Source organism: Trachemys scripta, chromosome 11 (genome assembly GCF_013100865.1).
Source record: "Trachemys scripta elegans isolate TJP31775 chromosome 11, CAS_Tse_1.0, whole genome shotgun sequence".
NCBI classification, from domain to species: Eukaryota; Metazoa; Chordata; order Testudines; family Emydidae; genus Trachemys; species Trachemys scripta.
In genome coordinates this window covers 38,934,275-38,960,176 of record NC_048308.1, presented here as the reverse complement: position 1 = coordinate 38,960,176, position 25,902 = coordinate 38,934,275, and the positions used below count along the sequence as shown (strand labels likewise).

The 25,902-nt window shown below is 40.8% G+C and overlaps 1 pseudogene; it reads left to right on the top strand.

The window, feature by feature from the left end:
• Nucleotides 1–25,902, top strand: part of LOC117884984 — a 195,000-nt pseudogene that overhangs the window by 116,727 nt on the left and 52,371 nt on the right.

Here is a 25,902-nt window from a genome sequence, read left to right as displayed (position 1 = left end):
AGGAGAGCCGAGTTCTATTATTGACTCTGTTGCTTACTCACTGTTGTCCTGATCCTGTGCCCACTGAAGGCAAAGGCAAAAATCTCTTTGAATGCAATGGGAACAGGGATCAGGACCTGTGTGACCTTGTGCAAATAACGTATACCTCTGGGGATAGTATCTACATAAGAGGGCTCTTGAGACTTAATTCATTAGTGTCTGTAAAATGCTTTGAGATCATCAGATGGAAGGCACCATATAAGTGTAAATTATTATTATTAGTAGTAGTAATATTAAGTCTGAATTGAAAGATATTTAATGTAGCTGCATCAATAGTTGCTTAGAGACAGCCCCAGCTCTTTGAAATCTTATACTGTTGGCCAGGAATTTTGTACACATAACGAGAGGTACTTGACTGACGCCTCTTTTTGTCTAATAGAATAGTCTATCTGTATTATCAAAATAACTATTTGCACTATTGAAATGACATTAGAAATCACTGCTATCATGTCCCGCAAAATCTCATAATTTTGCCCATTGCAGTAGCAGTTTGCTTTAGGGCATGAAAGAGGCAGGAGTGGAGAGGAATAGTGAGTAGGAAAGGAGAGAAAAGGCAAGAGGAGGATGGAGGAAAACAGGAGGGGAAGAGAACCCAAAAGAAGAGACAGGAACTAGAAGGATGGGAAGAAAATGAGAGAGGTTTATTTTTTCTAATTAAAATAAAAGTTGGATTCATGTGTTTATGGGGAAAAAAGCAACTTAGAAAAACAAGGCTATAATGCCATCTTGGGGTTTCTGGTGACATCTCAGTCCATTTGAGCTCTGCTCTTGTGATTTATGATGTCAACAGAAACCCCTTGATGCCATTGAAGTTCACAGTTGTCTCTCATTGATTCTGTATTATTTCAATAGTAGAAAAATAACACCTTTATTTTCACAGTGAAAGTAACCCCCACTGTGACCAAAATGTACATATGCTTCCTGAATATGATCTCTCTATCTTTTTTTAACCAAACCTCTATGAGACACCACTTTGGATTAAAATCACACACATTCTTCTTTAGATTCTACTATGCAAGAATGTCTGTCAGATGTACTGTACAAATTCTTTATTAGTCTAGGAGATGAGGCTATTCTGCCCAGATAGCTCATTGTAGTTATTATTCTACATTCATTAATACAAAAAAACCTGGCTGTTGATCCTTCTAGGTCTTGTAGGCATTTTGTTTTACAACATTTTATAGACAGGATGATTAAACAGGAATAAAACCTATTCTCTGACTGACTTGACAGGATCAGAGAGAGAGAGAATAGCAGCGTTTAAGTGCAGATGCATATGGAATACGCTCAACTTCAAATGATGGGCCCAGCCCTGCAACCACTGTGTGCCCCATTGGCGGTACAGAGTACGCTCGATACCTGCTGAGGTTGATCAGAGTTGCGTGTGCCCATCACCTCCCAGAAGGCACATAGCACCTTTGCAGGACTGGGCCCTAAACAAAGAAGGCAGGGAGAAAACAATGACATTGGACTATACTGTACATAAGCATGATTCATAACAACTCCACGTGTCAAAGGTGTGGTGTAAATTCAGTGGTAATGACGGTGGGGTAAAACATCATCCATTGCCTTGAGCAAATTGAAATGTAACATTATACCAAGTAAAAGTTATATATATATATATATATAACACATGTACATATATAAAATTTGGAACTAATTAAACAGTTTAATAATAAACCATATCTTTTCAGCAAAATTAGAGTTTAGTCTTTAAATAGTAAGATACAGCAAGGTATTTTATAAAGGGGTTTATATAATAGTATCTAAGGTATAATTTATTTCTGATTAGGGTAAATCATTTTGTGGCTCTTACAATTTAGCCTTACTTGGAATTAGGGTTAATTCAATGTATGTCCCCATTAACTTGATGATCTATCATTTGCCTTCACTTAGTCTTGATACTTACAACCCAAAATTTCTTGCACTGAATGGGAATTTTGGATTTGCAAGCACTGCAGAATCTCACCATGAACTCTTATCAAAACCACTGGAACCTGTGGGTCGGTATTTCGCACCCTTGAGCCCTAAGTACCTGTTCATTTTGGATCAGTCACCTGATGACTGGGAAAAAACAAATGTGTCTCCAGAATTTAAAGCCATCCTGCAGTTTTGTTTTCTATTTTTTAATTGTTCCTCGAACTTACCAGTCAAAACTTCACTGAAACTGTCAAGAGTTCGACTAGGATACACTTGACCTGGAGTAAAGTATCAGGAGTTTTTAAACATTTAACTTATAGTGTATATTAGTATGAAACTAAGTTGAGCAGAACCCATTAATGTCACAGTGATCGGTTACCAATGGAAATAAATAATTCATGATGAAGGGAATTAGTCTAATTAGCAGGCAGTTTGAGTCCTTTGATAAAACCCAGCTCTAATTCCGTGAAGGGCAGGAAGTGCTGTCATCAGTCAGCCCTGAAAAGATTAGCATCTATTATGAATGAGGTTAGACACCCTAGTGAAGTCATGTGTGTCCTGGAGACAAACTTAATATGTTCCAGGATGGGACACAGTTTGTCTCACCAACACATCATGATTCCTACTGGGCTATTGTATGTAATAACAAGCAAAGATCAGTGCTCCTTCCTATCATTCTCTCCCTGTCCATCATTCTGACAACTGTGCAAATACATTTTCCATGCAAAGCAGGGAATGTGCCCTGAATACTTGTAAAATTGCACAAAAATGCCAAAAAAAAAAAAAGTGTGTCACCTTTTCAGCAACTAAAAACCAACCAACCAACCAGAATATCAGTGAGGAACTGGAGGATTTTAAAGTACTGCTGGCAACTGTATGTGAAGTGTAATATATATTGTTTGAGTGTATTCAAATGCCATTTGAAAAACTATTGTTATTTGTGAGTATATCTGTACATACACATGACACTGAAGTTTTAAGATCAGTTGCAATACTATGAGCTTGTAGAATTATACAGGTAACTAGCAATAAGGAATTAGAAAACCGGTTTTCTAAAATACCAAAAGTAAAGCCTAATGAAAAGAGAACCATGTATTTTTGTATCAAGCGATGACTTAGACCTTAGTTTTAGTTTAGAAATTTTTACTGAACTGGCTTATCCAAGGAGGCTGGTTGAGAGCTGTGCAAGCCTCACATTTTTTGTAGCCTGCATGCTGACGCAACATCAGCTGTGTTTCCATTTTTACTTTTGAGCCTTTTGAAATTATATGTTTCCGTTTTGCAATTTGATGCAATAATGAAGAAACTCTACATTTGTACGTTATTGTATTGCCTGTTTTTATTGTAGGAAATTAATTGCTCCTTTTATTTATGTTATTAGGGTGGGGGAGAAAACAATTTTGCAGTGTTTTATCATTTGCTGTAATAATTAACATACTACTAATGCAATGGAAGCCTTAGAAGCGGGGTATATTATTTTCGAATGTCTGAACAGCACTTAATATGCTGACACTTGTGACTGAGGAGCGCTGGTATTCAAAAGTGCATTGAAAAAAGGTAACAATAAGTTACTAATAATATCCCTGATGATCTTAAGTTGATTTATAATATAGAAATGAAGTGGAAAAGAATAAGTGTAGTCAACACAAGAAGTGATTTTCATAGAAACAGAACAATATAGTGCTCCAGAATTGTAACTCAGCTGTCCAAATACTAAGTAACAATGGAGCACTGATATCACATAAAGTGCCAGATTCAAATGCTGCAGTAGCTTCAAGTAGATGCCTAAATTAGATTTTGAAAAATAATGAACTTTCCCTCAGTGTTTATTACTGGGAGTTGTGCATTAAAAGAAGGAAGGAGTTAAAGGTAAAGTGTGCCTTGATTTGTGCCCAAAGCAGCCCCTACTATAAGTCAGGGCAGAATATGGCTAATAGATTTAAAATACTTACACATGTTTACGGTTTGACTGTACCTTCTTTTATTCAGAGTGCCTCAGCACCTCTCTTGGAAATGATTCAATTCACCAGCAAAGAAGCATGCCAGCTAGTAGGTGGGATTGAGCCATTAATCCCATTAGAACATATTTCTTATTACATATGTACACATTAAACTATGCCACATTTTTTAGTTAGTTATATAGCTTTGTTGCTGTGCAGGGGGTTATAGAGAAGGAAGAAAATAAATTCCTGGCTCTGAAGACCTTGCAGTCTTAGGATATGTTTACACTGCAAAAAAAAGGTGTGTTCTTAACTTGGGTTAAAACAGCAGCGAAGACACAGCAACTTTGTTTTTAACTTGAGTTAGCAGCTAGAATTCAACCCCCCTCGAGGCTTTATGGCTCCATCATCCTTAATCCTTTTGAACTACCCCAGACTCCAAGAGTATAATAATGTGGTATTGCCGTGAAAGACACAACCTTTTCCTTTTGTGTCTAAATTTGTTTCCCTTATTATGAACCCTGTTGCTCATTTTATGGAGGAAGGTATAAGTGTCTTGGGTGAATCAGTTCTTATTAACTATTAATTATTCAGTACTATTTGTCTATTCTTGCTGCGTTATCCATGGGGCTGCTTGTCGTGAATATCAGTGTGAGTGACATCGTTCATAAACAGAAGACTGTTTAGATCTTCTTTTGAACAACAAAGCAAATTCTAAAACTGTCTCGAGCAAATATATGACACATTCCTGAAATGGCCACCCTCATTCATGTACTTGAGTCATCATAGTTACATATGCTATTAATCATATTTGTGCAGAATAACAGTGTTGACTAGCATCCCAGCTAGAGCTGGACAGATCTCAGGTGAATTGAGCATTTTGTTGGACCCCAAATAAAATGTTTCATTAGGATTTTGAGAATGTTATTAAACAGCTTTTAATTTTTTTGGTTAAAATTGAAGAAGCGGAAGGGTCCCAGAGCTCTGGCTCCAGCCTGAGCCTGAACATCCACAATGCAATTAAACAGCTCCGCAGCCCGAGCCCCGCGAGCCTGGGTCAGCCACGGGGGTCTAATTGTAGTGTAGACACACTCATAGCAGTGTTGGACTTTGTTGTTCCTTTTATTTCAAGCTCTCTCATTTCTATTCCCTTTCTCACTCTGAATATCTCTTTGACATGGCTGTGAAGTCTCTCTTCCAAATGCCGTTCCTATATCCATCATCTGTTACAATGATGCAGCTTCATTGTTTTACCTAGTTCAGATGCCACGGTAGCTGGAGGCTTTCCCTGAAAATGTATTAAAGATTAGAATTGGGCATATACTGAGATACTATTATTATTTGTTGTTTTTATATTGCTTCAAATCTGCATCGGGGCTCTACAGAATCACATCTGTAGGAAAGGCCTACCTCGAGGAATTAGTGATCTAATTTTAGAAGGGGTGACAGAGTAGTGGGGAAAGGTAGAACAAGGGTTAAAATAATATGCATTGACCTATTTTGGCTTATGCATATATTAAGATTCTGTAGCAAATTGTTAAATTTTTAATTGTACTTCTTGTAGGTAATACAGCAGAAATAAATTAAGGGACTGAGGTAAGTGAGCTGATATAAGAGGGTGTTCCAAGCCTAGGAGCAGTGCTGTAAAAGACATGCAGACAGGGGTGAGACCGACAAGAAGGAAAGGTCATGAAGGCTGTCATCAGTGGAGGAGGGAAGAGGCATTCAGTAGGAGATGAAGTCAGAGAGGTGTGCTGGGGAAGAAGTTTGAACTGGATATGCAGGGCAGTGAGGAGGCAGTGGAGGGATTTAAAGGTGCAAACTCATGGTTGTGAATCAATGTCTAGTAGTAATAGTTTCAGCACTAGGAGGAGAAGAGCGCCAACAGCTGCCATGGTTCTAACCAGTGGTCAGTATCTGCAAGAGGGCCACGAACTGTAGGTGTCCGTATGCTGCCCTGCCTGCTGGTGGGAAAGCATCTCTTATCACTGGGTATGGAGGTGAAACACACTGATCAGCACTCTGCTCAGGTGTCTGAATCCCGAGGAAGTAGTGCGTTCCTCATAGGAGTATTTCCTATCAGCTGAGCACAATGGGAAGCACTGAATAAATGGGTCAAGTGGGTGTGGGGACAGGAGGAGCCAGGGCACCCTCCACCATGCAGTAGGATGAGACACAACACACTTACTTCACATCTGCATAAGGAATTAACTGGGCTATCAGAGTGGGGAGTGAGTCTGGAGACAGGACGTGACAGCCCTGAATTAGATGCCAGTGAAGGGCTCTGAAAGCAACCTAGTTTGAGAGGAGCTGGACTTGAAAAAATGATACTTGGTAACTTTGTCCCCAGCTCTGTTCTAACATGTTTGAGGGAGCCACTGTTGAAAACAATCCTCACCAGAGTCCTGCTTCATATCCACTGCCAGTCCATCATCTTCTGATGAGACTCATGTGGGTTCCTCACATGGCATTGGGCACAGACACACCCTTTTCATGGTGAGCAGTCTCAATCACAAGATGGCTCCCTTGAAACTTCGGGGCCAACTTCTGCCATCAGATGCACGAGCAGTGTTCCCAGTCAATGGGAAACCTCTGTGCACAAGGTCAGAACAAGGCCCTCAGAGACTTTTTATGAATTGTACCTAATCCCTGCTCTGATATGCAACACAGGTGGCAGCATCTTGACCCAGCTGTGGTGTTTGTCTCCAACTGAGTAATTACAGTTACAACATGACCCTCTCTCGTAATATCTGTTTGAATGCAAATTGTATTTTACCAATGCATCAAAAATTTGACGCTAAGAAGCCTCCTCCTCTTAGCACTGTACAGTACCTTCTGTTCCATAATTAACCTAGATTCCTTCTCCTGGACAGATTCTTTCAGCAATGCCATATTTTGAGTAATACACCTTCGGACCAGTGCCTTGCTCTGATGTATTGCAATGATAGTGTAATACATCATCACAGTCAGCTGTTGCTGGACTCCACAGATTGAGAGACTGAACCAGCTGATTTTCTGATGTATTCATGTAATGCATCACCTAGTATGGTACTCAATGATGTATTACTCCAGAATGACACCAGCCAGAAAAGAAAGGGTCTAGGGTGCAGATTCTGTATAATGAGGCAGCCAAGTACTACACAGGTCTGCAAACTCCTGGCACAAGGTGCTAGTAATAAATCAGGTTCAGAGGGTATCGCATTAACTGTTTTACTAAGGAGGTATGGATAGTCATATTGTCATTAGTCATCTGACTTTAAATGTCTGTTTCTTTGCAATGCTCTGTCTCTCCAAAATCAGACATCCCTCAAACACTTTTATTTTCTCCTTCATTTAGGGTAAACTGTGCAAAATACAAACAGTCCAGAGTAAAAAGTGCTGCCACTGGGGAATTCAAGGAGGCAGATTGCTCCCCGTCTTGGCCTATTGTTACATCTTTTCACTGGGTGCAACATACCCCCTCTGGTGTACTGGGCCCATTCTGCAAACCTGGTCCCACCTCTTTCCCCTGTCCCTTTGGGGTGGATTGTGCTCCTGGAGTCTCAGAATAGGAGCAGTCCCTGTGCTACTTGAGAAAAGCACTAGAGTTGTGGGTGACCCTTAAGCTGGCTGCCCAGGTGGGAAAGAAGACTGCTTATACCATCTCACCTCCTGCAGCACACGCACACAGAAGCCAACCACAAACTGGCCCTTAATTGTTTGCGTCATCTTGAAAAAAAGAGATTAAATCAACTAGTGATGCTAAACATTGCTTGCAAAACATCACCTTGATTAGAGCCTAAAATAGGGGATTTCATTTGTATATTACAAAGTATTCTTTTCTGTGTATTTGCTTTTCAGCCACTTCATTACTTTTGCACATACAAATGTTAATGAAGTAAGTGTCAAGTATGAGCAGAATGAAAAACATCATAAGTATGCAGCTCCTAAGAGCTTTCTGGAACTTCTCAAACTACCAGAATCTACTTGGGACGAAGAGAAAAGAGTTGGTTCAAAAAATGCAAAGACTGGAAAATGGTTTACAAAAGCTCCAGACGACAGCTTCACAGGTAGCTCTTTCAAATATTTGTGTTATTGTTAGCTATCTATACAGAGCTATTATTATCAATGACATTATACAGTGGGTGAGCAAACAGCAGCGGCGAGCAAATAGGTCCTTACCCTGAAAACCTTACAGTCTACCCATAGCTGAATAGCATTGGAAACAAAACCTGAACATTTTAAACAGCAACAAACATATTGTGCATTTCTGCACTTTGTTTTAAAACTAATAAGCAACAGTGTCTGAGTGATAAATCCATAGTAGCATTTAGAGGTGCATGCATTTAGAAGTTCAGGCACTCAGGTAGTTCGATATCTAAATGCTGTGATTTGTGCCCTTAGTACTGTATTCTCCAAGATACTGAGCATCTTCATGTCCCACATTCGCATTGCAGGAGACACTTAACACTTTGTAAGGATGAGTCCCTTGGAATCGCATCTGCAGTTTTGTTCCTGAGGTTGGTTGTGGGTGCAAAAGTACAAGTGCAAACTTTCTCAAACAACTCCCCAAACATTTGTCCATTATAAAATCCTAAGAACTTCCTGGACTTTGTTTTATAGGCAACCTAATTCCTCCCCTCCCCTCCCCCAATATTATATGGTAGCCAGTTTGCCATCAATCCTTTAATTTAACAGAAACATTTATCTCAATCCTTTCTTGTTTTAATCTTTTTACTAATCCTTTAAACATTCTGATAAGAGAATAGAGGTTAAAAGATCACATTGCAGGAGTTATGCTTACAAGGAACAGCTGAAGAGTGTCATTTGGACTTTCCCCCTGTGATACCTTTGTGTTGCAGCTCAATAATGGCCATTAATATCTCCTTGAATGAGGCTTCACGGAAATGGTAGTTGTGAACATGCAATCAGATCGTTTCGGGACTAACAAGTGTTGCCCTATGCCAGCAGTTGACTGACACTCAGCATTTTGCATAAAATCCACCTTATCTGCTAATATTAGACACTGTACATTGTCACTTTTTCATTTAATTTTGGCACACAAAGTACATCGCAGTTCTACTGTGTGTGTGTGAATCAAAAAACGCCTACATAGGTCTCGCTGTAAAGTTGGATGATAAGCTATATATAAGCTTAAAATACAAATAACTGTTTAAGATTATTGCTTAAACAATGGTAGTGACACTACATTATTTTAGTAGCCAATAAATTAGTTCCTTATGAAGATAAACTGTAAACCCAATGAGTTTATTGTCATTAAGAAAACTGGATTACCATTAAGTAGAGGTCTAATTCTGCAGTCCACACGCAAGAAAATCTCTCATTGATTTCACTGTGTTAACTGAATGTCAATGAGAGTTTGCCTGCACATGGGCTGCAGGATTGGATCCTATATTAGTATGATCCTGCTATTATTACTGTTTTTTTAAAAATCTATATTTTAAGTGGGAGATTTTCAGAAGCACAAAGTGCAGATAGGCACCCAACTGACATTAACTTTCAATGGGAATTAGAGTTTGTGTCTTTGAAAATCTCTTATGGACATAAAAAATGAATGTTTTATAAAGTAACAGGCAAAAATAAGCAGGGAGTGGAGGTCAGTGGTGAGTCCCTTTTGAAAATTTGAAGAGGAGATTTCCAGTGTAGAGCATTTTGGACCTTGACCGTTCCTGATCTCTTCTTGGAATACCAAAGTTCACATTTATCCATGTGGCTCCAGAGCTTGACCCAGAGCCCCTCTGCCATTGCTCTGGTGGTGCAAATAGTGTGTTGGTTCAGAGCTCCCTCCTTCACCATTGCTATCCTAGTTTTTAAAGACCATTTTGAGGCAGCAACAAGTAAAGTCTGTGTCGCCCCTTAATCTCCTCAGACTGGAAGACTGGAGGGCATCCATGGTAGGGGAGATAGGGTTTGAACAGGAGACTCCTACCTCTCAGGCAAGTGCTCTAACCACTGAGCTCTGGGATATTTTGATGTGGGTCTCCTCTCTCTCTCCTTTTGATGCTGTTCCACTGTGGGGAAATAATGAGACTCATTGGAGCAGGGGTACTGGACCCGGGGTCTCCCAGCTTCCAGATGGGTGCCCAGACCACCAGGCTACACAGTCATTCTCTCTCTATCACCCAGTGAGTCTTTAAGTATTTATCCAAAGTGCAACAGCTTCAACAGGGGAGACTGAGGGTGCCTCACATCAAAATATCCCATAGTTCAGCGGCTAGAGCACTCACCTGGGATGTGAGACACCAGGTCCAATTCCTCCCCTCTGCCTGAGGGGAAGAAAAGATTTGAACTCATCTCAGGAGAGTGCTCTAACCCTGGACTAAAGTTAAAAGGTGGGCACTGCCAGCACCACCAGCTAGATGCTGAATGCCTCTGAGTATGCCTACCAGCTCAGGTCCCATGCTCCTCCACCTGACTCATAGATCGCTCTGGGGCTTCAGTAAGTGTCTGGATGCATAGAGTAAGGCATACAGTGCACATGCCCAGAGGCAGAAATGTAGGCACCTAGGAAACTCTTAGAGCAAAAATTTAGATGCTTATAGGGTTATGTGGCAGCCAAGTGTGGGTTTTGTGGATGTCAGTGGAGCCTAAAAATGAGACTGAGGCACCTAAGTCTGGCGTCTAGGTGCCTAAGTACCATTGTGGATCTGGGCCTAAATATTTAGCTACACATGCACAAAAGTAAACTGAGCCAAAAACATTAAATCATGAGATAGAATTAAACTTTACACTTGTATGTTCTCTATAGTTTTGGTATAGATATAGTTCTCTATACATTCCACTATCTATCTGTTTTTCTGGGTTTTTATTCCATGCTTATCACCATGGTATCTTGTTCTTCCTCCTTTTTACATTGGGGAGCAGTTTTTTCAAAACCAGGGCAGAAATATTGTAAAGTTCTTTGGCCATTTTGAAAGTGGTTGTGAACATTTCATTGTTAGGAAAATATCTGACACAAGAGGAACATTAATATGCAAATCAACAGACTGTAAAATTCATTTTGGTACCTCCGGGGCAGTATTTTTATAAATACAGAAACATAATTATGCATTCTCTAGAGGACTAAAAATAATTATACAAATTTACAATAAAGCCCAAAGCAGTCTCTCCTTTTAGCTGTCTGTTTTTAATATAATTTAAATCTTGTTAAAACTTAATTACCAGTTCTCTCTTGTAATAATTTGGTGGAAGATCTGAAGTTCTATTGCTTGCTGTTCAAGCAATAGAACTTCATCTGAGAAGCAGCAACACTGAGGTGCTCATTGTCAAAATAGGACAATAGACAGAAATAGCGAAGAAAAAGCCACAGTGGATGATGAGGAGCAAACAAGACTGAGCTGATCGCTCATATAAACACATGTAAAATACCAGAGCAAATATACACACATGAGTATGCATACGTATATAGAGCTTGATTAACTCTAGCTGGCAAAATCCAGGCTGTGGGCCCCAATAGTGGAAGGTCCAAATTGAGGGAGAGCAGGGGATCCCAGTGGTTCGAGGCACCCTCAAAGCTTGCATTGCCAAGGAGCCAAGAGCTGGCCAGTGCAGCTCCAAAAGCAGGTAGCACTACTTGGGAGATGGCATGGGTAGCACACTCAGTGTATTTCCTGCAGAACAGCTGCTGGTGGGATTCCTACAGAGCCCTGGCCATGTTTTAAAGCTGCCTTCCCTGAAGAGTTCATCTACTGCCTCTCTCAATGGTGAGCCATGCTGGGCTGTTGCTGCCCCATCTGATGCATGTGGGTGCAATTGCTACCCACCTCTTGCTGGGGGGAATCGATCTCACAGACTTGTTAGTAACGTGAGTGTCCCATGTGAAGAGTCCCTGCTAACAAATCCTAATCTAGTCTCAGACTGGCAAAACACTTTTATCTTGTTATTTCACTAGGACTAATTCATTAGCTAAGAGATTTTACCTGTGACAAGCACAGACTGGAGTTTTATACGTCCATCAGAAAGATTCTAGCAAAACCTTTTGCCCCTACAGCACTGTCTTTATAGTAACAGTTAAACCATGAAGCAGGATTGATTCCCTGAGCCTTTTCTATTTATTTGTCCTGTCTTGCCCAGAGTAGCTGGGGACTTTGGGAAGCATCCCATCTCCTTCTCACGTGCCCTCACCTATGTGGTTTCCAAGAGCATGAAGATCGTTGCCTCGGGTCAGGCCTAACATCATTCCTCTCCCATCTGCATGTGGTATTTACCAGCTAATGTTTAAGAACAAGTAGTATTTGTTCTACTCCTGTTCTTTGAACTTTAACTCATTTACGATTGCCTTTACATCCAAGCGAAAGCAACGTTGCATTGATTTATTTCAGCTTTTTTAGTATGACTGTATCCACAAAGAAGCATCCACATCCAAACGTCCAGCAAGTGAACAATTGGTACTGGGCACAAATTCAAGTGACTTGGCATGGCATCTGGTGGGGGACCAGTTGTGATTAATGCTATCAAATCATTCGTCTTCCTTTTGATTGATATGCTAGATGCTTGTTAGGATTGTTGATGCTGGTGACAGCTGTCATCACTGTCCCTTTCTATTCTTTCATATTATGTATCCAGGGGGTGTTGATGGAAGCTGTGAAATGTTAGGGAATTCAGTATTTTACATATTTCATATATCTGCCTCATTCCGTTACCTAAAACCTGTTTGTTTGCAATACACATTCATAGACTTAGAATGGACCATCATGATCATTTACATGAGATTCATCATATTTGTTTCTGGTGCTCCTTATGTACCCCATCTCTGGCTTAAGTGCTATCCTGGAAAATTTCTGAATGCCAGCATAATGCTGTTTTTAATTAAGCAAATCATTTATACAGCTTGTATCTTTTATACAGATATAGTATCCTTTAGACTGTGGAGAGATAAGTATGCCAAATACAATAAACCTAGCTAATTGATAAAACCTAGACATTGAAATTAAGGGATACATTCTGCCCTCATTTGCACCTGTGCATACCAAGTCATAGGATTTCATTGACTGAAATTAACCATAAATATGTCTGTTTCCTGACATTGTTTACCCTGCAGCAACATCACAGTGTGGTGTGGAACTGGTTGTGGGATGTTTTCCAGGTTGCTGCGATTCAAGCAGAAGTGACAAAGCAGAAGCAAGATTCTGAAGATGATCTTGCCAAAGCTGGACCTGCTCTTATTGCCACAAATGCAGGGTAACAATTCTGCTTCACTCCTCTAAACTGGTGTGAATAGAATTTTTTCTCTTGCTTTGCAGTTCCGGAGCTGTCATTGATACAATTCATAGCTGTAACCTTCATGTGTTGTTTTAGTTCAATTTGACTGAGTTGAGAACTTCCCCTGACTCACCTGCTCTTGTAACCAAAGTGACTGTTGCTGTTCTGGTCCTTTTGTCTCCCAGTGGCAAAATTCCAAAGGATCAAAGCTGGAAGAGTGCAAAGATGTACATGAATAAGGTAGCAATGTGTTAGAATGTTTAGAAGTATTATGTATTGGAGCAATCCTAGTAAATAAGTCTGTGTGCTGGCTTATTTGTGATATTTGCAGCAAATGCCAAAGATCACAGAAAAGTCAGGAGTTTGTCTAATGAATTCAGAAAATGTTTCAGGATAAATTACAGACACCTTTACTGTTTTATTTCTTAAAAATGATAGGACATAGTTGACGATTTCCCAAGAATATACTTGTTAAATGTAGACTCCAAGATGTAAATTGCAAGTCCAGATTCTACAGTGATGAGTACTGTAGAAAAGTCTTCTTGCTACAAAGGAACCTAAAAAAAAATTCAGTCTAATATGTACTTTTAATGTAGTGCTGTGACAGCTCTAGCTAAGGCTGTCATTATCAGACTAGTTCAGACTGGACTAGTTCAAGCATCTGCACCCTTGAAACTTAAGAATATTTTAACCTTGCTGGCTGTCAAATACTGTCAACAAATAAAGCCAGAAGGGGAGGTGCTGGGGTTATCTACCCCTCATTGTGCTCTATGTTTTCAACTTGATTTGGATGTCTGTAATTCCATAAGTAATGCACATGTGTCAAGAGGAAAATAACCCCCACTCACTGTGTTTGGGGCTAAGAGGGTATTAACTCTCATCATTTTGCTGAGCAGGATTGGTGAGAGCATTGCTGACACCCCAAAGAGGGAGGTAGAGGGAGGCTTGTGGTATGCCCATTCACCGTGTCTCATTTCCTTTATGCCAGATTGCCTTCTCCAGCTTCCCCTATCACACATCCTGTCAATTTGTCTGCAAGTCTAGTGAACTAAGATACAGTGACTGCAAAACAGTTGCAGTTGGTGAAGGATTAATTTCATACTACATGAGAAAGGCAGCCATTGATATTGCATAAGAGGAACGCTTATCATGCTGATGAATTTCATATAGTTAGTAGCGTCAAGCATCAAAGGTTTGGCCTCAGCATTGCATCCTAAAGCTTTATGGCCCAGTCAAGCATCAGCACAGCACTAAAGTGGAAGTCTTGTCTCGTGGGACAGTATGAATGCACTGACTACTGCTTACGGGCCCAATCCTCAGTCAGCCTTCAGGAGTTTTGATTAAAGAGAGGCTGTAGGATGAGGCCCAACATCTTTAAAACTGCTTGTATAGTAGTTATTCCATTGAGGCTTTGTTCACAGAACTTTTGGAGGAAGGGGGATTTTTCATTGATGATCATATTTTTAAATCGGGGTATTAAGCTTGATATATTTTAGAGAAAGAATTCTGTTTGCACCTCACACTCATAAAAAGTATGGGACAAATACTTCTGAAAGCGCAGAAGGCACAGAGGTGTATAGGCAACGGGAACTCCTTATGGATGCTAGCAAATTTCTTATCTAATTTTCATAAACACTGTGGCAGCCCCATTCCTACCAATGAGGTAAGCTGTAATATATGCTGAGAGTAGGGCTAGATGACACAGTGGATGCCTATGAATGGATGACGAAAGTGTGATTGTGAAGGAAGTTGTGTTAGTCCTGTGTAGCAGACTAGCATAGTGCATAAAGATTGTGTGCCAACTTCCGTTCTGTACCCTATTTTCCGGTTGTGCATAACTTTTCCATACTAATTCTGTGAAGCTGAAATTTTCCCTTCTTGATCCAAAGGTGAATGTTTCTGACGAGTCTGAGCAAAATCAGAGGTTTTGGAGCTAGGGCTATATGCACGAGTGTGAGAGAGAAAATACTCTTCCCTTTGTGCCGTAATTAGAAGTGTTGTGGGTAGTTAGAAAGTAGACGCATCAGACTTGGCTTGAGTTAATCTTATGGACTTCTAAGCTACTAAGCAATCATGAAAAAAAAATCATTTGGTAGTTTTGAGGTGAAGAATGGTGATGCTGGGAAGTTTCACACATGCAGAATAGAATTTTCCAGTTTGCTTTTATTCAACTCAAAAGCTAAAGTAGCTTAGAACACTGGTGACACTGAACCACTTAGGTATGAGTCTGTCTGTTATTTGGGAGTGAGAGAGCTCCAGCTCAGGTTTCAGCCTCCTTTAATGTCACCAACCATGTCCTCCAAAAATATTACCAAAATCCTCCAGTACAAATGAACTAATGGAAAATGGCTGGTAGTTATACAAAGCTACCTGTGCTGGAATGAAAAGGTAAAATCGTTAGCCTATTTGTCTGACCATTTAGTCATAAAATTGCTGAAAGCCCTGACTATAGGTGGACTTTTCAAGTGCTTATCTTATAGTCATCCCTCAATAGCTGCTAAATAGGTTTCTCTTTCAGAAGAATGCCTTTAGAGTCCAGTGCTGCACAAGGTTCTCAGTGGGAATGGAGGGCATTCGGCCCTATGCAGATTAAAACCCCAAGTAAGACGACTAGGTCATTAGACTACTGTATATTCAGAGTTTAAGTCTAGCCAGAATTAGTAATTATTAACCTTTCTGCATCCAGCTCTATCACTTTGGTTATTCATCTGACTACTTGGAAGATTCAGTTTGTTTTGCTACAAAGTTGTTTATCAACTGGGAGAATGAACTGAGTAATGTTGTTATATAATACTGAGTTAATGATTGACCATTAGGCCGTTTAGATTAAGCATTTATAAATTACATTTTTGCAAATTAATGAACTTTAAATATTTAGTTACCTAGGTTTCTTATTATTCATTATAAAACAATAACAACAAACTTCAATGATGTCTGTTACAGCTGTCCCCCTGCTACATTCCTTTTCCCCCTCTCCTTTCTGTTTGTCCTGTGTGGCCACCCCTCCCGGCCATTGTGCTAACTAAAGTCACAGCCCTATTCATAGGAATGGCTTGTACAGACTAACTGGAGCCATTGCTCTGCCTAGGGAGGGGGCTTCTTGCTTCTTTGTTTGGTTCCTTTGTTCAGACCCGGGCTTGGTGTGGGGGACACTGCCCAGAAATGCAAAACCTGAAGTGGCCAACTAATTAAGCATATGAGTCATACCTGTGGCTCAGAACTTGCCCAGACATGCCTATGCTTCCCTGCAGCCTTTCCCTGCCTTCTCTCCTCCCCTGTATCAAGAGGAGTCAATCAAAAGTACTGGTGGGAAACTGCCTGATTTTGCCTTTAAAGCCGGACATTTTCTGATCAGACCTCGGAGAAGGTCCTTGCTTTGCCACCTGGTCTGATCAGCTAGGGGTTTTTGGGGGGCCCTCTCCCCGCTCTCATTTGTTTTTGAGCGTACCCCCATTTTTAAACTCTCCTCCCACGAACAACAAATTTGTGCCTGGAGATCTCCTGATTATTGTAAGCGAATCAAGTCCTCTCTCCATCCTCCAATGCCACTGCCATTCCCGTCTCTGTGCTTGCTGCTGTCCTGCGGATTGGTAAGAACTCCCTCTTGCAAACTCCCCCTGTCCTACCTGCTGGCCTTGTTTCCCCAGCAGACAGACCCAAGCTAACTCCTTGGTCTGTATCTGTAATCTGTTTCTTGCTCCGCAGCGCCTTTGCTGCTGGAAATAAGCCTGTGCTGCTGCTAGGCTGTGCCTTCCTGGACTGTATCCTGGGCTGCCGGCTTGCAGCTACCCCACTGCTGCAGCCACCACTAGTTAACCCCCCTCTCCCCCTCCCGGGCTGTACCCTGGGCACACACCACTCTGCCCTCCGGAACTGCTCCCCCTCCCGATCAAAGAAGCGGCATAGTGTAAGGTGCACCTATTAGAATCAGGTTCTTAGTCTAGCTAAGTTGTAATTTCATTTTGCATAGCTGTGGTTAAGTTAGGCTTAAAGAATTGTTTGTATTGTGCTCTGTAAGTTAGGTTTAAAAAAAATTGTTGCATTGTGTTCTGTTACTTGCTAATTTGTTTAGTCTTGGTTAAGTTAGATCATAGATAAGATTTTACTGTGTTCTGTATAATTGAGGTTAAGTCTGTCTTCCCGCTGCCCTAACCCCCCCCCCCCCCCCCCCCCCGAGCTCCCCAGTCACTCGTTGCAGTCTCTCTGCTGTTTAAACTTGCAGCCTGTCTGCTCTCTGTGTCTCCCTAAGTTTAAATCTCCCTCCACAGCGCCTCTGCCTTTGGTCTCTGTTCCACCATGTGCTCCTCTTCCCCCATCCCCCAACCTCACTCCTCTACCACTGCCTTTCTCTCTCTCTCTCTTTTAATCCCTTCCCCCACGTGCTCACCCCGCTCCTGCTGCTGCCAAACCTCAATTGTATTACTGAAGTCTAGCATAAAACCCCATTGGTTACCCTTTCTCTCTCTAACACACCTCACATTTTACATTTACACCACTGTCAGGGCCGGCTCCAGGGTTTTGGCCGCCCCAAGCAGCCAAAACCAAAAAAAAAAAAAAAAAAGCCGCGATCGCGATCTGTGGCGGCAATTCGGCGGGAGGTCCTTCACTCCCAGGCGGAGTGAGGGACCGAATACCTGGAACTGCCACCCTGTCCGGAACGGCCGCCCCAAGCACCTGCTTGAGAAGCTGGTGCCTGGAGCCGGCCCTGACCACTGTGACATATTTTTACCTAGAGTTGTTGGTTATTTAACACATTTTACCCATAACCATTAGTTGGTTATATGCTGCTATGACACACCCTTTACAGAGGAACTGTTAGCTACCTGTTACATTTATACTTCAGTGTTAATTGGTTACCAACTGTATTGGACCCCACTGTATTGTACCCCACTATTGAAACCCCCTATCCTATTTACTAAAAGAAACCCCTCCCCAATTATCTACCTTAACAAACCCCGTACCCCTCACTATTGAATTTTCCCTGTTTTTGCATTTTCTTAATAAAGTTTATTTTGCACCCCACCAGTGCAGTAGTTGTCCCCCAAGATCCCCTACCTGCTGGCAGGGTCAAGTGAATAAAAGGAAAATACATTATTTTAAGTTTCAAGTAGGGTTCGTGTTAGTGAATCGGTCATTACCCGGATTAAATATTGATCTTCTCCAGAGATGAAATATATTCCTGTATTCTGGAACAGCTAGAATACCTCCATGATCATAGATATTTAAAGCTGTGATTATGAAACACATCATTGAGAGACACTGTATTTGCATAGCTTGCATGTAGAATGAAAGCTTTGTGTTATTTTTCTTTGAGGCTGTTGTTAGCAAATTGCTAGATTACCCAAAAGACTTGTTGAGATCAAAGAACAGGCCTGCACAAAAAGGTCATGTCTAATGCCCAAGATACTTAGTAATGTGAGTTTAAAAAAGCAGCACTACCCATCTGCAAATAGTAATAGGAGCCAGGGGAAAACACTATCCTACAGTCCTCCTGAACGCTAACCTCCCATTGACTTCAATGGGAATTCCTCATGTGGAATGACAGCAGGATTGGACATTATGAGCCATGTGTTGCCAGCCAGACTCATTTAAACTCCCATTAATTTCAGAGGGAGGTTTCTTATTTTAATTTTTTTTTCATAAAGATTCCCCCCCATAAACATGCGAAAATACAAAGCCAGAAAAAACATACAAAACAATCCATTTGGACTCATTTGGGATTTTTGTTTTTATTTTCTCTTTATTAACTTATCTGTTGTTTCTCACTAGTCAGATGTCTCAAGCTAAATTTGCCATGTACAACATTTATGGATCATGATAGATCCGTTTGATAACATGGAAAAGGAAGAGGAAGTTTGTTTGGGGTCAACCTGGATATTCAGGTCGTGATTAACCTCAATGAAAAGACTGTTTAGAAAGAAGAAGAACAGGTTTCCACAAATAAGAAATCTTTATCTAAGTTAACATTCAAAATGATTAACAAAAGTAGATTCAAGCCATTTGTTATCAGTCTCTAGTATGTGGATATACCTGGAGGTTTGTGTAGTTTCTTAAGTGTTGGTAATTTATCTCTGTTTGCTTCACTCTCATAGCTGAACTGTGAATATGACACTCTTCCCAGACCTTCTCTAAGTACTGGCTGCATATGTGGAAATACAGTTGCAAACTGACCCAGATCTACTGGGTTGGTGCTTTGTGGCAGGTGCTAAAAGCTCCTCGAGTTTCCTGTACTACATGATTAATACATCTTCACAGTGTTTTCTCTTTGTTTTCTAGGTAAATGGTTTCCTCCAAAATCTTGTACATTTTGATAAGGAACACACCTGTGAAATCACTGTTAAGACTATAAAAAAAGATTATCTTAGTGACCCACAGTTCAACCAGAATTTGTGTGTACAAAATCTTTAGCCACCGTCAGACTCTGTGCTTGGGTTATTAATATCATTAGAGTCCACAAGATAGGTTTTAAACTAGTATTAATCTATTCAGTTTAGAGTTTAAAAATTTCCTTTCTTTCAGCCATACTCTTCTGAAAATGCAAAAGAATTCACTTCTTGTCAATAGTCATAATAAAGTATATGAGAAAATGTTTTTTTAAAAATGTCATAGATTATCTGTAAATCTAGATTCAAGCAAAGTGGTAACTTTACCATCTTTCTTTATTTGGAGGGGTTTGACCTTGTAAGTGTAGTCAGACCTCAGGAGTCCCTAGCGTTTAGTTCTGCACTCTGGCTGCTAGACTATTTGCATGCTACTCTCTAGCCTTTTGTAGTGGTAGTATAAACAGTTTGGAGGGTGAAATTGCCAACCATATCGTGCTCAAAACCAAAGTAAGCAGTCTTGATGCTGGGAAGACAGCAAAGGTTGGGGGAGGCCACGATTCTTCACTCACTTTCACTAGTATTCCATTGGCCTGGTGATCCTCCCATAGGTCCCCTCATGGATCTTCCCTTTCTGATCAAAGCGGTGGGATTAGCTGTCTTGGTGTGGCAATCTTACCATGCTCCAAACTCTACAGAGGGCACTCCATGGCCCCAGAGTCTCCCCTGGAGGAGGGGGCAGAGATTGGGTGGACAAGTGGCAGAAGTTGGGCCAGAGTTGAAATTGAAATATATGAAACGTCTGTTTAACGGTTCAAAAAACCCACCAATGCCCTTGTATTGTTTGAACAACCTGCAGTAAATTATATTTAATCAGACGAGTGGATAGAACAGCTCCACATTAGCAATGTTGAAATAATTTTTTATGCTTACTCTGTGTATGGACTTTGCTTTGACACTGCCTCTGTTGGTTTGGTGAGGGGCCAATTGTTGCTATTAGTGATTTCACTAAATAGCATGTTTTAAATATGCCAATTGAAAGTTCAGAACGTTTCAAACTTTTTAATAAGTAATCACTGGTTTTATTGCTCTAGGAGAAGGGATTTATGTAGCTAAATGTGATTAACGTTAATGAGAATGTTCACCCACAGAGAAGAGAGAAACCCGTTGCTCTGGTTATACTTGTGCTGCGATGTGGAATTCCAATGGGATGCCGTAATGCACTGGACAATGAAGAATGCAAGTTTTCTTCTTGTAGGAATGTACAGTACATAGGGCAGTAGTTCCCAACCTGTAGGACACAGGAGACCTCTCCAGCAGTGGTTCCAGCTGTGTGTGGCTGCTGATATCACTCTGTGTGCAGGACAGGTTGTGGAAAAACAAAGAGAGGCTCTGAACTCCAGTGGCTGCCTTCTCCCCATCCTGTCTTTGCCCTGCATGAGATCGGGGCAGGAGAGTAGTGGTAGCAGCTGGAATAGCCCACATGGATTGGAGGAGAGGAGCACTTGGTGTGGAGAAACTGCCAGACTCCTGCTCTTACTGCAGAAGTTCTCTGTGGAGAGCAGACAGTGGCTGGTGGCTCCTTTTAAGCCACCTGCCTACCTTCTCTTAAAGCAGCCACCCACCCATGGTACCTGTTCCATTCCCAACAGAGCACAAACATATCAGAGCCATCAAACCATCCTGCCTCCCCCTCTTCCTTGGCTTACCGCATGCACAGATCCTTCTAGTAAGTGTGGGAGGGGGAAGAGACGGGAAGCCACCTGCTAATATGCCTGGTTTGGTCAGGACAGGCCAGGTTTGGAACCCATCCCTGGAAAACATCTGTCCCCGTCACTGATCCAGGACTACGTGTCAGACTGCCCTTCCCACTACTGCCTGTCAGCTACTTCTCCCAATTTTAGCAGCTGGCTTCCAGCTCTCACCCCCTAAAGCTGCCTCTAGAGCTGGTGGAAGAACTGGGAGCTACACCTGTGCAGTAGAGAGGTGCCAGCAGATGACAAAGAGGAAATCACTGAAAGCAGAGAGTCTGGAGATAAGCCTGCATTCTCTGTGGGCAGGGAAAGGTCAGTCCCCTGCTACATAGGCCAAGCCAAGCATGAGTGGGGGTGGAGTTATGAGGAAACAAGAATGGAAAGGCTCCCAATGACTTAAATGGGCAGTAGGCCTTATCAAACTTCTTTTAAAATAAATGGAAAGACTCTCAATAGGAGCACTGCTGGAGAGCCTGGTTTTGTATTTGGTTTTCTTATAAGTGTTTCTGAGTCTCTTTGCGTTGGCATAGCATGGGGTCCTGGAAGTGACCCTTCTCATCCAGTCCCTTAGATATTGCTTCCTACACCTCTGTATTTCTGTGTTTCCTGGCAAGGGCTGCCTCCACCCTTACCTCTCCCCAGGGGGATAAGAGATCCAAGCCCTCTGCACGGCTCCTGGGCCTGCACAGGGTGTGCTATAGTGCTGAAATAGCAATGTAGAATATATACGACTCCAGGGGTGTGCAGCAACAAATGGACCAATCTTGGCTTTGTGCCAACATTTAAATGGGGGAGGCGACATCTGGTCAGGATGACTCTAGAGCAGTGCAGGGCACACAGGTGAACACAGGCCAGTCCTGGCATAATGGAAAGCATTGTATGATGGCATTTGGAAGGCTGCCAAATCTCATGCAAGGTAGAGCTGTGCCCCTGTGAACAATAGTCTGCATTAACCCAATACACAATGAATTAAACCACCTTCAAAGTGGATCATAGAATACATATTAACTGGCTAGTTAATACACGTCAAGAATTGCGCTGTGTGGATGTAAGTCATTTTAATTTGCACAAACTAAAGGTAGTTTGAAATAAACCCTGGGCATAGACAAGGCTTCACAGAGTTCAATAGGAGCTTGATCTGGCCCAACGTGAGGCATGTCTGAATATTCCCTCCCTGTCATGTGAGAAAGAGTCACTGGGTATTTTGTATTGAGCCCCACCCTTTCTATTCAGAGATGATCATCGCTCTATAATTAAACCGCCCGAATCTCTCCTGCAAGTGTACTCTGTCCAAACTATCTAATAGTCTGGATTATAAATATTTGGGGCAATAATGTGAGGTTATCTCAATATAACCGAAAATAAGATTGTAATGTTCATCATTCCCATTTTGTTTGATATATGCATAAAAGAAAATTTGCTCTTGGGTGTGTACAGTGTTTATGATTAAATGCTTTATTCATACTTGCATGTCAATCTATTAGTGTGCTGTTAATTCAAATGTTACTATGATGAATTTTATCAGCGTTAGCACATTTATCACAGGTAGATGTGAAACTTAGACAAAGGTATACATTCTCATTAATGATGAGCAGCCTATTCATCTTACGAGAGTGTAATTAATGTTAGTTACAATACTTAATTTTTCACTGTTTGTCATGGTGCATATTTAGCATTTCTTCTGTCCTTTATCAATCTGCTCTCCTGCCACGTGGCACTTCAAAAAGATGTATGTATTTAACCTGATCTGGGGCCTTGTTATTTTACAATATTTTAAAAACAGGCATTTTTTCTCCCTGTGTTGTATGTAGCACAGTTTGTGAAAACCTGGATTTTGTAGCATTACTTGCTATAAGATTCTTGGTTCTGAACTGGTGCACTTTTAATATTATTAATAAAGTAACCAGTTAAATAAAGCACACAGTAAAGAGGTTGATGATCTCTTGCTGCCATATTTGCTGAGCTTGTATAAGGGTTTAATGTTCCTAATTGTTCTCTTGTTTTTTTTAATGACATTTTACTGTGTTACTAGTAGACAAATAAATGCATTCATAATATAATTCTGTAAACTAATTGAATGTTTGAAATGTATTTGTTAAGATAAATATGCAGTCGTACAAGCCTGTTATGTATTGTTGAGCATTTCTTTGTAAGGTAATATTGTCAGCTGTCATAGGGCCAAATTGTGCCCAGTTAGCCTGGTGATTTAGGGGGCGGAAGGAGGGGCAAGGCTAGGGTGGCAGCACAGGAGAAGGGAAATAAATGTACAGGACCATTATGACCCCCCCTTGCACAAGGGAGTGGTAGGGGGGCAGGGACCGGCCAGTGCCTTAGCTCCACTCTCCAATGCACCAAGGAGCATAACTGTACAGGCTTGCTGGGAATAGTGCACTGCACTGCACTAGGAGTAGACCTGCTGCAGTTTACTTTCTCCCTGGAGCAGCAGATGAACAATCGCCTTGCTGGGCTGATCCTGGGGCAGTGCAATAGTGCTGTTTCTTTGAACAAAATTCCTTATTTTTACTCTACTTTTCTGTGCAAAAGATTAAAAGATCTTAGTAAAAGGCTCAGTACTATGAACAAGTACAGAATTATATTCAGTATTGTTTTTATTATAAAATATAGACAGCCAAATTTAGCTCTGACTTACTCCGTGCAACTGCATGGAGGCCCCTGGTGTCACGTGATGGTAAATGAGAGTAGAATTGGAACAGAAATAGAATCTATACAATAGGTTCGGGCAGATACTACACTTCTGAGTTAGACAAAACTCCCACTCAAGTCAATGGGTGCAGGAATGGGAACTACTGAGACTGCTGAGATCGCCAAGTCTCATTGAACTAACTAACGTCCTCAATGGGAGCTGAGGGCGTTCAGAATTTTGCAACACTGAGGCCTTAAATCATTGCTTCTAAAGGGTCAATCCTTCATTCTTTGGACATCCAAAATGCCTATTAACTTTGATTGGAGGGAGATTGTGTGAATTGTTGGTGAAACACCTGGGGACTATATGAGCCAAAGATTTCGAGTCCAGGGTTCTATGGCTTTTGAATCTACGTGGGGTTGCTTTTTTTTTTTTCCTTCAAACTTTTTGCCTCTAGGAGAGAGGAGATGAATTCCAATTCATTATTTACTATTCCCCATTATCAACCTCTTGGTGTGATCAAGAATATAGGTGCCAGCCATCCACGATCTTTTCAAACAATGACTTATTTCACTTTTAAAATGCTGAAACTGTTTTACAGTTTAGGTGTATTGTGAAATGGATCTAAAACTCCAGTCCTTGCCTCAAGCCAATAAATGTACAATACCATTCTGCTATTGCAGCAGAGAAACTCAGTTATTCAAAAGAAGTTTGAAATAGGTTATTTTATTGTTTGAATTGACTATGTTTTCTTTTGTGTTTTTCCCCCTTATGGGTGAAGTGTGCCGCAACCAAATTTGAAGACTCAACATATATTTCAGACTTGAAAATTACCTTTGACATTGACCATAAATATCTATAAGTGTAGACCTGGGGTCGGCAACCTTTCAGAAGTGGTGTGCCGAGTCTTCATTTATTCTCTCTAATTTAAGGTTTTGCATGCCAGTAATACATGTTAACGTTTTTAGAAGGTCTCTTTCTATAAGTCTATAATATATAACTAAACTATTGTTGTATGTAAAGTAAATAAGGTTTTAAAAATGTTTAAGAAGCTTCATTTAAAATTAAATTAAAATGCAGAGCCCCCCAGACCAGTGGCCAGAACCCAGGCAGTGTGAGTGCCACTGAAAATCAGCTCTCGTGCCGCCTTCGGCACGCATGCCATAGGTTGCCTATACCCCTGGTGTAGACCAACTAGGCTTGGTTATTATTTGACCGGATCTCTGTACTAACCAGATAGTAGTTAAACTAGTAGTTAGCTATATTCCACTGTGGTTGATACAGTGCCATAAGTGTTGCACTGTAACAGGAACACTATTAAAACTATCTTTACCCCACAACATAATGTGCTCAAATCAATGTGAACAAATATAGCAAAAGATTCAATTTCTGTGACTAGAATAAAAGTATTTAGAGAAAAGGGACTCCTTCCCGCAACAAACAGTGAATTTTTCTAGCTTTAATTTTTCCTGAAAATTAAAGCTCCAAATAACTAACAACCCCACCCTCACCCCCCAAAACAAACAAATTCAGCCACCCTCCAAAAATTCCCTTTCATGTTAATATGATTATTTTACATTAAACTCAGGGAATTGCTAACACAGCAGTATTACAGAACAACAAACTTGAGTGTGTGCCTGTTTGGACTGATAAAGACTACTTAAGTACAAAGTTGCCTTTAGCCTCTGTAACATTTCTAAGTAACAAAGCAAGTTATACAAACAAGCTATAAAACACACCAGAAGATGAACATTTCACTCCATTTTGATTTGACTATTTAGCTTTAAAAAAGGAATTTTAAAAAACACCCAGGAGCAATGAACATTTGAACTCAAAATTATCTAATGCATGGGGGGTTTTGTTTGTTTGTTTGTTTATTTTACTTCAAAAGAAAGTGTCTCAGAAGAGAGGTTGGTTTTTCTAACATTTGTCCAATAATCCTCCAAAAAACTAACCTGATCATGTAATCCCTTGGTAAAGCAAATAAGCAGTCCTTACTCACACAAGTATTCCCATTTATTTCATTGGGTGCATGAGTAAGGGTTGCAGGGTTTGGTCCAATGTGCTGTTTACAATAATTAATT